The sequence below is a fragment of the Onthophagus taurus genome, chromosome 10 (assembly GCF_036711975.1).
Source record: "Onthophagus taurus isolate NC chromosome 10, IU_Otau_3.0, whole genome shotgun sequence".
Taxonomy (NCBI): Eukaryota; Metazoa; Arthropoda; class Insecta; order Coleoptera; family Scarabaeidae; genus Onthophagus; species Onthophagus taurus.
In genome coordinates this window covers 4116393-4134764 of record NC_091975.1, presented here as the reverse complement: position 1 = coordinate 4134764, position 18372 = coordinate 4116393, and the positions used below count along the sequence as shown (strand labels likewise).

General features: G+C 33.6%; 1 long non-coding RNA gene across 1 annotated transcript; it reads right to left on the bottom strand.

The window, feature by feature from the left end:
- Positions 1–11564: 11564 nt before the first annotated feature.
- On the bottom strand, positions 11565–17213 carry LOC139431640 (uncharacterized). Its single transcript, XR_011641696.1, has 3 exons — positions 17125–17213; positions 16447–17063; positions 11565–16390 (listed from the first exon to the last, which is right to left on the bottom strand). It is a non-coding gene; the product is annotated as an uncharacterized lncRNA (long non-coding RNA).
- Positions 17214–18372: the final 1159 nt, after the last annotated feature.

The following is an 18372-nucleotide window of genomic DNA, read 5'->3' as shown; positions in this document are numbered from 1 at the left end:
ATTTGGTTTGATTGTAGATTGATAGAAATTTCATAAAAAAATTATTGTGTTTGTAATCCTTGAAGTTGAATAAACATATTAAAACACCTAGTTTACAAATTAAAAGTAAAAGATTTTTTTTGTACAGGAATTTTCCATCTTAATGATTTTAATTAAGTTATGCGATGAAAATAATAGCAAATTACATGGTAATTGATTAATTGTTGGAAAATTCGCACAATCTAGTCCAGAAAATCCACATGTGGTAATCTAAAAGCAATACTTTCATAGTTAAGCGATATAAGCATTATATAATAAAAAAAATTTTTAACGATTAAATAAAAATCAATCTATTACTCCTAATTGATGATGATGTTCAGATAAGAATCATAGAAAAAATAGTAAATTGTTATCAATTATTATTGAATCACCGGATATTATCAGATACGATTTATAAACTTTAAACAGTGCAATAAAAAAACATTGATTTGCAAGAAAAATAAAAAAGTCGACATAATTACGCAATGAATTTGTGATTTGTTCTACTTCAGGATATTTCAGGGAAATCGCTATTCCAAACGGGAAGCAGTTTTTAGGATTCCCGTTGACTAATCGTAGTATTCATCGGCAAAGTCTAATTCGTCTAGACACTCCAGACAAAACCCAAGAATATTCGTTCCTACCACGAACGCCGTCGACGCAGGGCGTTAAACGAGGGAATTATCGAAGAATTAAGTTGCGAAGCGAATGACCTATGCAAACCGACGACAAGGTTACGAAACTGGGTCAAGTTCTAGGATTTGGTCGATACTATTTGCTTTCGTTGCAACACAGTTTTGAATGAATCACTTTTCCTTAATGAATCGATTACGGGAATAATTTTTATGGTTTTATGAATCGTGGCTTATTTCTCTCGTACGCGTCTTCTCCGGTGGTTCTTCGGGTGGAGAAGAGACTCCGATAGAATCGGAGGCAAAAAGAGGACGTCTGAATAATGAGGAGGAGACCACGGAGACGTCTGGGGGCGTAGGTGCGCGTTCCCGATCCTCCTCCAGATTAAGGATCCAACCGTTGACAACGGGAATGTATACGAGATCGACTTCTTCTTGTGGTGACAGAGAAGAAAAAATTCAAAAGTTTGCTAACCAAAGAGAAAATTATCTGGAATCAATTGCTTTTATTTAAATAATTGTAGAAGTTTGAAAAAAAAATGATTTAAAGGAAATGGATGGAAAAGGATAAACAAATTAAGAAAGAATGTTAAGTTGATACTTGCATATTGGTGAAGCCATTGGAATAAGTGATACTACTGCTATGGTTTCGAAGAAGAACACTCCGGCGCTCGGCCTTTCTATTCATAAGACTTCCTGTATCTGATATGTTGGTCAACAGCGAAGTTGTCTGAGCTTTCTTCCATACAAATGTTTGATGAGTGTATTTTCCTAATTCTTGATCACCACCTTTTCGGCAACTGGAATGTATAGAGTTCCTGAAATTGGTTCATTTACTAGTTTCTGGCTACCAAAAATTGTTGATAGGTGATCTACATTCAACTGTGTAATGTCGATAAAAATCTTATCCACCCGTTGGGTGGTCGACTATAGTTAACAAACTTCTTTCTAAGGAAGACCTTGGAAAGCCAAGTTGTAATAGTATCGTTGAGGTAGTTTCACTTGGATAAGATTGCTGGTGTTAGTGCCCTCTTGCTCACCAAGAGACCATTACCTGTCAGAGTCTAATGGAAAAAAAGCTATGAGTATTTGGTCCAAAGTGTCAAAAATTATAACTGTGGACACCTGACACTTGAGACATTAATATTTATTCATCAACTATTTGAACATATTTGGTAAATATTTTATGTCGTATATGACAGTAGTAGAAGAGGAAGTAATCTCTTCTAGATTAAGGTTCATTGCTGAATTATTAGCATCTAAGATTTACTTTTTCTTTTTGTGATAAAAGAAATGGTTTGAATCCTGTTTGATTTTGTATATATGTAAACATAGAATATATATGTAGAAAAAAATATAAGAAAGAGAGGATGGAGGACCAGAAGAAGACCCTCCGCGTGTGCGTGTACATGCAGCGCCATTACTTGCTTCATTAGCCCGGACTAATATGACATGATTGTCCGGCGATATGTGTATACGCGGGGCCGTTTTCCGACCGTACAATTACACATGCACTCCCGGCGATTATTCCAATTTAACTTCGCACGCAAGCAACGCCGTGCGGCTACGAAATGCACTAATTGTCGTCGCCGCTCCGGATGGTAGGGGACGCAGAGGAACTCTCGGTCTCTTCTGGTATGTCAAGTCCTTCGAGTCTCCGTCTATGGCCAAACCATTTATTCCACAACAACAACGACGACAGTCGCAAAAAGAATATAACAATCAAAAATTCTCATTTTCGCATATTATTGTTTAGAAATTGCATAAAGATTTGTCATTGGTAATAGCATAATTAAAAAAATTGTTTTTGTTCAATGGCACGTACGTCTAAGTATGTCATTCATAACACTAAGGTGCGTAAGATATTCAACAGCGAATTCTTGATGAACCCGGTTGTTGTTACGTTAGTAATCTACTTAGAACGAATGAAGACGTCAAAACGTTACAGCAGGTGACGTAAGCACTATTTTTTTTTAACCAAATAGACTTGGAATGCAGATGGTGGCATTCTTGTATTAGATTCCTCGGGAATCACCTCTTGTGTTTCTTAGAGACGATCGCGCACATGTGCTAAGATGAAAATCGAAGCAAATTTTTTCATGATAAGGATTATAAGGAAAAAGTACTTTTTTGTGTTGACATGGGTTAACATAGTGAAGAGATTTCAAATATTCAACACGCCCCGCAGCTATTGTTTGCGAGGCAAACATCTCAAAAACGTGTTTACTTTTTCGGGCACCGACTGAAGACTGTAAATTAAGAAAAATCTCTAACATCCTAAAGTTATAATAATACATTTTTGGTTAACAAAAAACATACTACAAACAGAACCGCTATAACGTTAAAAGAATCAAAAATGTCTTTATCGTGCTAAAGCAGAAGCATTTAACAGTTGTTCTGACAATAAAAATGTACCGTTTCACCCTAAGACAGGGATGTTTACATCCCAGCTTGATTCACGACGCGTGGGCAGCAGGAATGCGACCGTCTCTGACAGGAATTTTCGAGTCCGTTTACCTCCCATTGTCCTGGCGAAAGGATAACGTCCTCCGGAAGACCGCCGTTCATTAACGGCCGTGTAAAAGTTTTTATTTTTACGGTTCGGCAGATAAAAAAGAAGTCGGATAAGTTTTCGTCTCGAGACGATTTTTGAATAATCATCCTTGAGAACTCATCCTCATAAATCCTTCCTTTTAGTTTACTATTGTAATGGTCAATAAATCAAAACACCGTTAGGTCAGGAAAAAATTGAAAAAGGGTTGCCTTTTCGGTTCACTTTCGCTCCCTTTTTGATGCAATAAATCGTCGTGGAGTGCAATAAATCAGAAAAGGCTACGAAAGTAAAACTTGCGTGCGGTTAAAAACCCAAAATTTGTAAACAGGCAAACGTTTCTGTCACCGGAGTTTACTAATTACACGTTATGCCGGTAATATGCTTATATTTTAATGGTGTTATTACAAGTCGTGGCCAGCTACAACGTTAATGAGATATTTTCTGTTCCAACTCAAATCGAAAAAAAAAAAGTTTTTTTTTTGCAATCGATGACGTAAAATTCGTATGGAAGCAAATTAACTTTGACGTACGCGACAATGTAAGCAACCAGGTCCATTAACATCTCCTCTTAGAGAAGTGCCCGAAATAGACTAGACATTTTGATGATGTAATGTTTGTATTCGACGCGGATTTCTTCGGACTCCTTCGACGCCAAATTAGATCGATACAAAAGAAATTTTATGATGATGAGTCAAAAAGAATTTCCGTCCGATGCATTTTTTGAATATTTGTTGATGCACTTTAAATTCGTCTAAAGTGAAAGAATGACTAAGTGAAAGTGTGTGTCTATAAGTATATTTCACCTAATACATAATCGTTGCATGCTGAATTTGTTGCAAGAAATTGACGTGATTCTTTGACGTCTGAAATGAAAGTGTGACTCAGGGTGAAAAAGTGTTTGTTTATAACAGGTTAATTTCAAACTGTAGTAACTAATACCTATTGGTATGTTTGGTGCGACATTTTTCAAAATACTTTAAAAGTATGTTTATTTTGGGACATACAGGATATGTAAATTTGTTATGAAAAACATGCTTTAAATATCTTTAATTTGAATCACAATTCGTCCATTCATTAAAATATAGTCAATTTTGTAAAAAAATTGAAATTGAATTAATTACTACTAACAATTTTCTTTAGAAGTCGTAAACAATTCTTTGACGAGATAATTGTTTAAATTAATCACTGTTTAAACTGACACACTAAAAGTTGATATATTATGTAAATCCAATTGATTTTATATACATTAATCGTGATGACACACTCCTGAAGATGCCATAAATATGATGAAACCGGTGGAGTATAAATTATTTTACGTAATTATTATTTTGTAACTTGTGGAATACCTTGTAGAGGGAAAAATAAAACGGATACGGGGTTATTTATTTATATATTCAAAGTCTTGAGTATAAATAATGGCAATAATATCTCATAAAAATTCGGATCAAATTCACTAATTATTATCTCAAGAACGAATAGAGATTTTTAAATGCGGCTTTCTGCGTAATAAATCGCGAATGTTTCATCAACATATCTTAAGAATTCGATTTTTTTAAAACGATAGAATAAATGTTTACATAAAAATTCGCATCAATTTTAGAAATTTTTACCTCAAGAACGAATAGAAACTTGACACCAAGCTTGATTGCATCTGATTGTGGAGAATCTGTTCTGGCATCAATTTTTTCTTGAACAACATTTATAAACACTTACAACATTTGGAAGTTTGTATCGCATTATAGCTTGAAATTAAAGCATTGAATGTTGTTGTTTAATCATTATTTATTGGTTGAATGTCGGTTAAGGCTAAGCAAGGCCAATGTGGATTAGTTCTATTGCTCAATAGAAAGTATAGCTCATGTCCTGTTAGAGATTTAGCCAGTGGCCTTGATAGTTTGAAAGTTATTTCCAGTCGGTACTTTATATTTTCCAAAAACGTTGTTCTACTCTAAGTAAGAACATCTTCACCTTAGGAACAAGCAAGATTAATCTATAAAAGTGTCAGAGTATGAATAAAGTCAGATAATCTTCACATGTGCAGATGTTGCTGGCCACTAGGTGTAGTCAAGACAGGGACGTTTGCCACTTATCTCGATTGGTGGGTTCACCTCATTCCTATCTACTACCACCATGTTTAGCCTGGTGTAGAAAAGTCCGATAGACTTCAATTATCAATAAACTTTCAAGAATTCAACAAGTAGCTGGATTAGTAATCTCTGGTGCGTTAAGCACAACGCCAAATCTAGCAATGGATGTTCTGCTTGGCCTATATCAGGTTTCAGTGACTCAGGGTGAAAAAGTGTTTGTTTATAACAGGTTAATTTCAAATTGTAGTAACTAATACCTATTGGTATGTTTGGTGCGACATTTTTCAAAATACTTTAAAACTATGTTTATTTTGGAACATGCAGGATATGTAAATTTGTTACGAAAAATATGCTTTAAATATTTTTAATTTGAATCACCATAGTCAACTTGTTTTTTAGATAGTGTGGTGTAAGATTATAACCTTAATTTTCAACCCTTCAATATCATCACTTGGGTCTTGTCCTAACTGTGTAATTTTGTAACTACTATGTTACCTCTGTGAGTACCCAGAATCAAGTTTTCACCACATTCACCTCTTTAAACAATACTAAGGATAAGTATGATCTTAGAGTAGTTTTTTATCCATAACTTGCTGTTTTGAGGTAAGTCTTAATTCACCTTGACACATTCTCAACTATTCCTAAAAAAGTCGTTATCAAATGTGATAATCGCGCATCTACGAGGAGTGTTGATTTACGTTATGTAAGTTCCGTTTTCGAATTTTAACTTCATTTATTTGTCATACTTTATATAGGTTGCTTTTAGATTGAAATTTCTTAGAAAATATTTAGTTCAAATAGATTATTCAACTTGTAAAAACCGCAATTTTTCATAACCTTGGTTATTTATTTTAACGGAGGATTTCTCACGCTTATTTGATTTTCTTTTATCGTAGGTGAGTCAGGAAAGTAGCGATTGGAATGGCTTTTTATAGTTTTTAAAATTGATAACCTAAAGGCACGAGAGCTCCGATGAATCGTCGTGCGAAGCCGCACACAATACGTGTCTCTCGTCAAAATGCTTCGACGAAATGCTGGCGAATTTCACCTTAAGTCATTACGGGTCTGAGGAGAGAGACCGACTTCGATGTAATTCCCCTACTTTGCGTTTACGTCACGTCGCTTTGGCTTATTTACTTGTTATTGTTGTATATTATTGCTTAACTGACATATCTAGACAATATTTATTTATTTTATGGGAAATTTGCATAAAAACAAAAATTCAGTAAATTCTTTGCGGTCCGTGCAATTATTATTCCTATTGTTATAAAAACCTGAAATGTACCAAAAAGTTCTTATTGTTTAAATTTGATACAAAAGGTCTTTCGTTTTTGTATTAAATACTGCGCAAAGAAAAACAAAGATCTCCAGGTATAAGGAGATAAAACGAATTGTTTAACGTGCATAATTAAACGCTTACCGTGTAATCGAAGCTATTAGGATGAATAACTATGTTGAATAATTAAACAGGTAAAATACCTGTTAAATCCATTGTGTAACAAAACCGGGGTATATTCGAAAAATTAGATCCTCGCATATGTAGATGCAAATTTGCGTCAAGACGCTGAGAAGTATGTGCGTTGACGCCGACGTCTCGACGTCAAGACACACCTCGCATTAGTCGACGGGTATTCACATGAGAATAAAAAACGTAAACATGCCGTTTTATAGCTATTTTTAAAATCTAACGATTTATCATAATAAATCCATCAAACTATTTTTGTATTTAATACAGAATATGATTACTATTAGTGAAAATTCTAATAAAATTGTTATTTAGCACTAAAATAAACTTATAACATTATGTAAATGAGCGGTTAGTGAAAAGTGAATATTAAGCAGTAGGGAGTTTTTATACAATTTTAAACACCAATCAAGGTTTTTAACAAGTATAATAACTTGACGGTAAAAGTTTAATTGAAATTTCTAAATTTCAAAACAATTTTTACACCCATCGAAAAAATTTTCCAATTAACAAACTAATTAGCATTGAAGGAAAACCTGGCGATGTTGGTTTATGTGAGCATTTTTTAAATTGCGGTATTCGCGTAATATTTTCAAATGCCTAGATAACAGTTATTGTGGCCAGAAGTAATAACTTAACCACGTTGACAGTTTGTAAATATTAAAAGTAAAAAAATCAAAAGTCGCTTCCAAAATTAAGCATGAAAACTTAAACAGTAAATGAATCATATCTTGCGTTCTTTTGAACGTCATTTCAACGGAAACAAGGTCTTGAACGTTAAGGAACACACATCCCGGACCTTTCAACATGTGTTCCATAACATTTAGTCCATTTTGCACGTCACCACAGAGCGTTTGGCGTCCGCGCAATAACGCGATCTGTTATTGTTTATGTTTGCGGAAACCGAACGGAGTTCCGAAGCGTGTACTCCATTTTTTACGGCAGGTTTACGTTTGCGTACTTTCCTATACAATTAAAATCAATTTAGATGGACTCGCACGAGGGAAACACGGCTATTTAATCACATTATTCTCTACCAAACATTGGTATTTCCAATTTCGTACATTTTGACGGAAACACCTCGATTCTTATATTATATAGTATGTACAACGTTATTTAATCAAATTCACATGACAAAAACTTTAAAAAATTGGAAGCAACATTTTAGTTTAGGCGACTTTTAGCCGGTGTTAATATATAAAAGCAAATGCGTGGTTTGTTTGAACGGAAATCCCCATGAGAAATGTTACTGCAAAACAAAAAATAATAAATACAGTTTAAAGGAGACTTTTAAACGTTAATTTATAACACAAATAATTTCTTAATTCCTATAAATAAATCAGATATGATTTTTTAATTTAATTTTATTTACCCTTATAATTACCCACATTTGGATATGTTTTTGATTTTCAAATGCTTTAATTGTTTCATTATTAATCTTTATAGATGCTGTTTTTGTGTGGGATTTGCAGAGTTCCATAAATCTTTCAAGTTTTTTTTTCAAGATACTCTGAACATGGGTTTACTTCTATTAAGAGGTTCCATCTCTTTATAGCTTATTAGATACACTTTTTACTTCTTCATATAACCTTAAGCTACGCCATAATCTTAACTAGTTCAAGCCTGAGTTTACTTGTACTCCCTTTTTCAAACAATCTCATGGTGTTTTAAATTTTTTTAACCTTCTGGAAAACATCCCTAAAGATTGCATTAACATTCTACAGTTTTGCTAAGTTATCTAAAAGTGTTTTCTATCATATCGACCTACTTAGTCACCTTCTTTCTCTTTGGTTTTCAATTTTCCTCTTGTTTGGCTAGATACATAGTAACAACAAAGAATTACAGGTTGTTAATGAGTAATATAATGCATCAGAAGATTTTAATCCGATTTGTTACGATTTAAATCAGCTTTTATTTTTTTTTCGAATACGATGTACTTAAATATATTTAAATTGAGATTCAGAATCATCAAAGAATGAGTTGGCAATTAAGCCAAGTTTAATCATCTCTAAAGTAGTGGTAGACTCAAACCACATTCACTCTTATATTGCCTCATTAATAAACCACAAGATTTGTTCCGCCGAGACGAAATCATCATCTCGATAGAATTGTCGTCATAAGACTCATTGTCTCAATCCGACGGATTTGCTCATCTTGTGAACCGCAGACTTTTTTCCGGAAATGCACATTTTATCTTTGGAAATGGTTTATTAAGGAATGATAAACAAAAAGCGGTAGAAACAAAACCGGTCATTGTAATTTTTTTTTTTTGATCAAGAACCAAAAAATTTTAAAAAAAGTTGGTGAAACACAATCGACCGTTGTCCTTTATCCTTTATTGTATCGCGTTTCACCTGACGTGGCCGAGACCGTCCGGTTTCGCATTACACGAATACTATTCAAATTTTCGTCTCCTAATTTGACATAATGGACTGAGGAGATCGTGGGTCCATAGTAATGCGACATACGCGCTTCCACGAGCGCCGTTCCGAGAAAGCAATTGCCCCAATAATTTCGTCCACGCTAATTGGTGACTAACGCCTGGTACTCTCCCGCGTTTCCATCTCTTTCAACTCTCATCGGAAGGTAAATGATCATAACTTATTATAGGAAAACAGACGCTTATCGTTTAGTTACACGACTCGCTTTGGACAATTTACAAAAGGTTGGCAACCGAGACGTCTATATCAAAATGATAAATGGACTAAGCCCGCGTTATTAATGGTTGTTTTCTATTACATGTGTTCTACATGATTTGAATCTAATTGAAATTGGTCGTCGGGTCGCCGCGTATCGAAACGGATTAGGGCTCCTTTTGTATTTAACTCGATACTAACAACTGGGAAAATACGTCCGGAATTAAAATTAAATACGACTTATTTGCTAAGATTATAAAGTCAATTAGTATTACACACTAAATCAATTAAGCGAAGACGGTTTGATTTGTTATTTTGGCATTTAGAATATATCTCTTTGGAATTTCCATTTGGTAAATATACAATTTTTCTCATATCAAATGAGATGAAGCTAACCAGATTTAAAGATTTCGAAATGAATATAATAATTTTAATGGCAGATTTTTCACGCAATATAATTTACTTACGCAAAGTGAAAAACCGTAAAATTATATAAAAGAAACAGAAAAACAACTACAATAACTTGAATATAATTATATTGTTTATGATTCTTCGAAAAATAATCCGTTATAAAACCCACCGTGCAAAGTACTTCCCAGGGCATACATAAACTTATTTTTCGTTTAAAAATTATTTATTACATAAATAGATAGGTGTATTTTCCAACCCTATAACACAAATTCTTAACGTCATCATAAAAAGCGTGCGTTTGCGAGCGATGTAATCTCGTGTATAAGTTAATTATTCCACACTTCACCGAAACATAAATATTCATTACGAGAGCAGTCCATATCCCACAGTTTCAATTAATTTTTTTCCAAGTACCTCTTTGACGCTGGAACGTACACATATGGAGTGATTCAACCCACGTTGACCCATCCTGTTTATTCCTGGAGGTTCAGCCCCATTTACACCCACGTTTAAAGTCCAGAAAACTACAAGGATATTTCATGGAAAATATAGATAACCCACGATCCTACTGAAACCAAGTGTATAGAATAAAATTTTTGAATGAATACTAAGGATGTGTGTATTTATCAAACATAAGCGTACGATGTTGATAAGTTAATGACTAAATCCCCGTTTCGCCATTATTATGCAAACGGAGAAATTAACTCCCGGTTGCGGTACGTGTTGTTTTTACAAGAGGATACAAATTAATGACACTAATTGCAATAATGAGAATATCCTTCTTTAAACAATTAATGCAAAATCGTAACCTGACATTATTATAACCTATCTTTGTCGGGAATTTTCCTGTCAACAGATCAGATTTTAAAGAGTTGTGTGTATGAGAGATGCTGTTGCAAAATCCGTTTACAATAATTAGTCCTCTAATTACTAATAAATACTTCCCACTTAACGTAAATGTTGACATATCGCCAGGTAATTTTGCAGATAACATGACGGGTTCTCTACTTGTTTGTTGAGTGTAAATATGATTCACTCTTTATTTATTTATTTGCTGTATTGTGGAAGTAGAACGCGGCGATTAGAACCGATTAGAATGTTGAATGAACCGTAAATACTTGTTGTCATCCTTACCACAGTCATTCAAATATTGAAATTACCTGCTTAATATTTTTACCTGAAGTAATTTTTCACAGTTCTAAATCCATTTAACCTAACTGTAATTTGTTTAATAATGAGTAGTCTTAATCTCTTGGGCTTTAATTTTCTATGCTTATTTTCAAACAGTTATTATTCAATATATTTTTACATACCAATTTCCATTGACGTAAAACTTAAAATACCGCAAATAGGTTTGTACCAAACGCCTACGCAATTGGAAAAATAGGTCTGGGCAAATCAAGACATACTTTAGGTTTTTTTCTTTAGTTATGGATGAAATCGAGTTCGTATGCTTAGTATTTTCAGAATACGTTGTTAAATGCCGATTGTGCGCGTTCGCCGCATTCCTTTCCAACGCAATGTCACAAATGCGCACGGTAATTATAATGGCATAACATTCAATTCGGTTTTTCCTATATATATATTATTATGCCGCCAATAAAAAAAGTAAATAAAAGTAAACCTCAACGTTATTATAAGAAGTAAAGTTGAAAAAATGCATTTTACCAGTAAGTAATCAAGGTAAAATATAACAAAACAAACCAGTGAAAGTACAAAAAAAATATTTTATTTAAACCTTATCAACGTTATTACACAATATTAGATTATTATTAATATTAAATTAGATCGCCATTGAGAATTTTCAGTTATGAAAATATTTACAAATGAAAAATTAATAAATCCGTTACGAGTCAAGAGAAACCTTCAAAAAGAAGACTCAAGCAGAGATAAATGTTGGCTACCCGTTATAAACAAGCCGTCAAGTGGAATTGTTTGGGAAATTTGTGTAAACCGATTTAAAAATGGATCTAAACGACAATTGTTCAATTTTAGATCTTGTTTTATTAAACGTAGTTATTTAAAAATTTCTATACGTAGTTTGTGATAAGATATTGTAGCGATAAGATATTGTAAGTGGAGATAATTATAAGTAAACAAACTTTGGGGTTACAAAGGTTTAACCTTTAGTTCTTTCAATTTAGAGACGCCAAGGAGCTCCTGGGAGTGTCTTCAAGACCCATTCATATTCTCGCAAAAGATGCAATAACTTCATGTGCTTGTTTCCGGAAAACAGCTATAATTTAACAGTTTGCTTAAGATTGTCATCATATGCAATTGAGATTACGTCTGCCATTTTCAGCTTTCAATCTGTCAAACTGTATCTTGTTCCAATTTTCTTTCGCGAAAGTTGTCTCGCATAATCTTGTACATTCGTCCAGGAATGTTCATCAACCTTAATTAGTGAAAGTCAAAACATGTTTTGAGATTTTCCTCTATTAGTTGTTTTGTTCTAATTATATTAAATATGGATTCCAAGATTTATTGCAATACCAATAACTGACGTCACATGTTTGGAAATTCTCCTGAAGAATTCACACATCAGTATTCTTCGAAATTTAACTGGTATGAATTTTTATATATGTAGGTTTTTTCAGTATTCTTAATGAAAGTATGTATAGCTATCAAGATAACATCTTGATATTGTTCGTTGCCATATTTGTTTCGAAGAACAAATTACTGTCACTCTTACATTTAATCCCATCTTTTACATGAATGAATCATTTTACTGTTAATCGTTTGAAGATGTAAACTTATATTTTCTTCTGCTTATGTGCCACATATTTTCCTTTTTAGCACGTGATTTGTTTTTCCTTATAGAATTAATTTTATTTGTATCCACCATTAACTGCAGTATTTAAATGAAATCCATAGGTGCAAAGGAATGTGTTTAGCATATGTAAATAATGTAATCCTGGTGATTGCAGATATTTTTTTCAAAAAACATCTCTGTAATTATTCTTCTTTTTGCAAATAGTAATGTTGTTTCGTTTCAGTCTTCGAAACAAGTTCGCTAACTTCTTGGAATGGTTGTTATGTGTCTTGTTACATGTCTAGGCATGATTAATGTATTTCTCTGTATTGAAGGAATCTGTAGACCGCGAAATCTATGACACTGTGTGGTAAAAACCAGGAAGACTTTTTAGTAAAAAGCACAACAATTGAGAATATCATCAATGGCTGAAACATTTACACCACTGGCTAAAATAATATATTGCAATTTCGAATTCTTTGAAATATTTTACATAAAAAGGGTACTCTTTACTCAAACGTGTATCCGAAGATAAAAACGATTCTTAAACTAAAAAAAATGTTTGATGAGAAACTTAATTTGACTTTATCTAGGGTATCTTTAACAACCTTCAAATTTAATTACATCTCACTTTATCTTAATGTCTCATTTCTAAAGAGAAACTTATATCTGTTAGCAACTTTTAATTTCACGGATTTCCCTATTATTTTTGACGTCATTACCAAAAATTTGCAACTTCGACTAATTAATATGATATCCGTTTGCATAACTCAGCCTCAGGTGACGTCTTTAAATTTCGTTGAAAGTAACTGACCCAGTAAAGCAACCCACGTGGTCGACACAAGACATGCAAATCACCTCTGGGATAATTTTAACAGATAAAGCTTTTCCTCTCGTCTGAATGTTGCTGTGCGTGTCCGCAGCCGGTTATGAGATTTACCACAAGTTTCCCTTCAAAGAAGCCCTAAGCGACAAAAAGGAAATTGTTTGGAATTCGTAAACGGTGATTCAGTTCATTCATGTGTACGATGTATGTGCGTAGGTTTTTGCGGTATAAGTCATTTAGAAAATATTTTTTTTGATACCAGGACGTGTTTAACCGCAAAACAATATCCGGATATTCGACAACTTTCTTTGGTATTAATCCTTGAAAAAAAAAATTTTCTTTTGGGAGTTTCTAAAGATGGCTCATCTTATTACTAGATTTTCATGCACACTCACTGAAAGTCATTTTTATTTTCGGAAATGAATATTTACATCCCGTAATCACGTGTTAGCTACCTTTGGTCACAGAAACGAAAAATCTAAACCAAACCATATATTTTTGTTTTGCTTTCGTTTCCACCATAGTGTTATTGGATAAATATTTGTGTTGACTCAATTTATACCTACAATATTACGGGACGGCTTGAACAATGAGAATTTACTGTTTGTAAACGATGCACCGATCTAGACGTAGATTGCCTATCGTTGGTTCTTTTTAAAGAGTGAAACCGAAAAATATCAAGTGTATAATGGATACAGGAGAAAGAAATTCTCAACACGAAAACTGCCAGATTTGTATAAATAAATAGGGCGCCGCTGTTCAGGTTTATTTCGGTTCTCATATCTGCCTACTATAAGCGAGGTGTCGGTTTCAACACAGAAAATGGGCGGACTTCTTGGTCAGTATTAAACATATTTTGTGTTGGACATATTTGTAAACACCCCGTGGCGTGTAGAGGGCTATTGTTTCTTGTTTTTCATTACGTGAACAAGTTTTTGAAAAATCTAATATATATCATACAAAATAAATTGAGTCAAGGATAATCTTACTTTAGAAATTAGGCTAATTTCTTTTTATATTTTTATTTATTGTTGTGTTTCTATTAATCCGGAATTGATTCTTAGATTTCCGGTTTTAAAGATTAAAGAAACAGATGTTCTTGACACACTTAAACGGAAAACCGGAAATGTAAACAAAATAGGAAATGAAATGACAAAAGATTTGAATTGTACTATAAAATTTTATAAAATATGAATATTTCATATATAATTATCATAAGATTTCTGACACAATATTTATCATATTCAGTGCTAACTTCATCTTATCGCAATTCAACCCCTTCCATATTCAAACTCAATATATCATCTTTTTATTATACTGTACCTACAGCTTAAATATTAATGAGTACATCTCCCAATGGTTAGCTAAACTATACAGGGTGAGTTTTTCCATGTTTAGTATGGAGATCTCGAAAACTAGCGGAGATATAGAGACGATTAAATAGGGAAAGAATTGTAGTTTCATGAACACAATTTAATGAGCTTTTTTATTTTTGAATGAAATGCATGGCTAACTAGATATATCGAAAAAAATGTTATATCGTTCGATACCTATGGCTGGATCAAAATATTGTTCAAAATACTGATCTGCAGCAGTATTGCATTTTTATAGCATAAAATGTAACACTCAATGATATCAGGCTTTTCTTGATTAGAAAAATTCATATTCATTATAATTTACAAAACCTCAATCAACGTTAATTAGAATCTAAACGAAACATACGTTTGCCTTAAGCTGTCATAACCAAACGTATCTATCAATTGCTTCCATATCATACCAGCTGAACAGTTTGCCAATTAAAAGAATAAATGGCTATAATTTATTTATTAAATCATTGGAATCGTTGAGAAAAGATTTGCTGATGTTACAGCACCTGTTTGTGCATTACAGTTGATTTAGTTGCATTGTTTGATATAAATTTTGAGGTGATATGGTATTAACTGTAATGCCTTGGCCGCAAGTTTACTTGGATAACATCATTTACTTTAGTTGATTTAGCTGAGACAAGTAAGATGGTACTTCGCAGAATAATATTTAAAAATTTGGTGTTACGAAATCTATTTTTGAAAGTTTTAATATGGTTGAGTGTAAAACTAAAATCAAACCGGATTGTGCGTTGTCGGTCAGAACTCAAAGCTTGCAATCGTCCCTGAGTAGAAAATCGGCGTATCGGCGACTGCACGCGCATTAACAGTTTTATTGACACTTGCTCGACTCCGGTATAACTTAAGCAATCGTCGACATTTATTGACTCCTCACGCTTTCGCGCCCCGAAACGACCCCGCGGCCATCTTTATGACGCAACCGTAAATAATCTTCGTTTGAGCTTTAGGTCTCCGGCACCCGAAATAAAAACGGAGCTTCGTTACCGAAATGCGTCGGGAACCGATCAGGAACTCGACGTTTTTCGTGATCCTTTGTCATGCAAAGAAGCCCGTTAAAATTAACAAAACCGCGCGCCCAGAAGAGGCTAGGAGCCGATAAATATTAATTTCCCGGAGCGTCGAAAGCTAAGAAGGACTCTCTTGGACTCGGACCGCAGGGATTTGACCCCGATCTCGCCTCCTTTTCTCACTTGTTCTTTTCCCGTATTATGACGGCCATAAAAACGGAACAGAATGCCTTCGACATTGTGTTCTCCAAACGATTTATGGCGCGTCGAGAGGCGGAACGTTCGCGCTCTTTGTCACCCAAATGTTTCTCGCCAAGAAACCTATCTGCAACTCGAGAATCTCCTCGTTAAATTAACTATGACACAACATAACATGATTTCACCAAATTTTTGGTGAATTACTTAAGGAATTCCTTAGATAAGACTATCAAAAAAATCTATTATCTGATTTTACGATAAAAATTTCTCTCTGATGAAAGAAATTTTCCTCCTGGTAAAATAGGGTTGTTAGGTAAAGACCATAAATTTCAAGTAAATTGGAGCAATTTAAACAATGTTATTGTCATCTTCTTTCTCCACCAACCTTGAAGTTTTATGACACAATTACTAAAAATATGCTATAAATAGAAATTATGTGACAATGTAGATTTTTTGTTTAAAAATTTTCGCATACCTGTCATTCATAAAGGGTTTGCAACCCTAAAAATAAATCTGCACAAATATAAAACTGTCTTAGAAATACCCGATTATATTCTAATTCCAACAACATAAAACGAACCATAAAAAACAGGTACTTTTACATTTTTTAACCATTGTCGGTGTCTTTTTATGTTCTAAAACTGACAAGGAAATGTATACGTTTCAGTAAAAAAGATGGTTCAATTTCAAAATCACTTGTTCTATGTTGTGTAAACACTGATAAAATAATGCTTCCTATCTACAGTATTATTATTTTCGTAATTCCGTGATTCCCAGGTTTACGTGACCTGAAATAATTTCTTATCACACAAAATTATCGGTCGCAAAATTGCAATGCAATGTCGCCACACGTGTTCTTCGTTCGTTTTGCGAAAGAATAACGTTTAAATATTTACGAAGCCCGACCACAAAAGCGGAAGTAAAACAAATGTCGAATGCATCGTGTGCGTTGGAAAATACGTTTTGACGTCTTTAGTATTGCTTAGTTTTTCTTCCGATATACATACTGATGTTGAAGAATTTTTTTTTATAGGATCGCCTGTGCTTATTTGTTTCAGCGATATCCAGCACGTTTCGAAAGACTTATGTGCACTAATAAACGTTAAGAACTCAGTAAATATGTCGACGATCGGGTAACTGCCAACAAACACACCTTTTATTGTAGCAATTGGGGGCGAAGACGACCATAAAATCGGTAAACTTCTATCTGACCACTTCTGTAAACAAGGCGTTCTGGACAGTTTCTTCAACGGACTTCATCTAAATTATTGGAATAATCTGTTGTAATCGATAAAAAGCACGATAACATAACACGTTTTTAGTTTACAAAAAAAATTGACTGTCTTGTTATCAAATAGATAACTACCCAAGATAGTAGATAAACTCAATGTATTTGTTATTGTGGTTATTTATTATATTATAATTTTAGTTAACCTAAAAATTATAATTTTATTAACCATATTAATTCTTTGATACGAGAGTTTTATGTAGTTTCAAATTTTGACATCATTTCTATAACCGATAATAGATTTATTCTGTTGCCAAATTGTTCCGTTATGTTATTTCGATTGCCTAGGATTCTGCGTTTGCGACTGTTTGCATCTCAGCATTAGAATTGATACATGCGTGGTTCCAGTATAGTTCTTCAGAACATTCCATGCCTTGTATGTAGCCCACAACGTTGTCGAGTGGCAATATAGCATGCGGATCCGTGTCCTAGCTTCCAGAAAGTTAATGTATTAACGGTGTTTAAATTAATTTCAGTAGAAAGCTCGAATTTCAGCTGGCTCCTACTGCGTTGGGATGTCGAATGTTCTGAAATAATTTGCATTTATTATCAATTGCAGAGATTTCTTTGTTGCAAGAAAGCACTAACTGTATATCAAAACAGTTGTTTGGGCCAAAACATTTTTGAAAGTGAAAATTCCGTAAGTACTGGCTTTATCAAGTCATGATTGATTTAAGATTTTCCTTTGAGCTTTTCTGGATTGTGCCCAATCCAACTTACCTTCCGATAAATCGTCGAAACTCACTCGCTGTTGTAGGTCTTGGATAATCTGTAATGGCATAAATTACAAATTATCAACCACTAGGTATGTTAAAACTTAAATTTTTATTATTTTTTTAATATCAATGTGACAACGTTTTACCCAACCTGATGATAATTCTTTTTTTTTATATATTCTTGTTTTAGCGTTAATATTTGTTAAATACAATTTTGTGTTTGTATCTTAAAGGTAATTTACAGATTCTGAATCAAAGACCGAAGGATGGTCACCTTCGAGTTGAAATAATCGCTACAGAACCATATACATATGTATCTTGGCATAGCTATCGAACTACGGTGAGTACCAATGAGATGCGGGTGGCCGCTATCTCGGCGTTCGCACCAAAATCAAGT